Consider the following 382-nt stretch of genomic DNA (forward strand, 5'->3'; position numbering starts at 1 on the left):
TTTTTGTGGGGGGGGAAGTGCCATTTTGGGGGGGTTTGGGTTTTTTGGGGGGGGGGAAGTGCCATTTTGGGGGGATTTGGGTGGTTTTTTGGGGGGGGAAGTGCCATTTTGGGGGGGGATTTGGGTATTTTTTAGGGCGTTGGGGGAGGGGGGAAAGGAGGAAAGTGCCATTTTGGGGGGATTTGGGGGTATTTTTAAGGTGGGGGGGGGGGGAATGTGGCACTGGTGGCCGGGGGGGGGGGGGGGCACATCCCGCCCAGGGAGGTGGGAGAAGCCCCGGCGGGAAACGGCTTTTGTGGCCTTTTATCCGAAAAAAAAAAAATAATAGATATTTATAGCGTTTAATATCAATTTCACCCCCCCCCCCCCCCAAACACTCACC

Source organism: Rissa tridactyla, chromosome 27 (genome assembly GCF_028500815.1).
Source record: "Rissa tridactyla isolate bRisTri1 chromosome 27, bRisTri1.patW.cur.20221130, whole genome shotgun sequence".
Taxonomy (NCBI): Eukaryota; Metazoa; Chordata; class Aves; order Charadriiformes; family Laridae; genus Rissa; species Rissa tridactyla.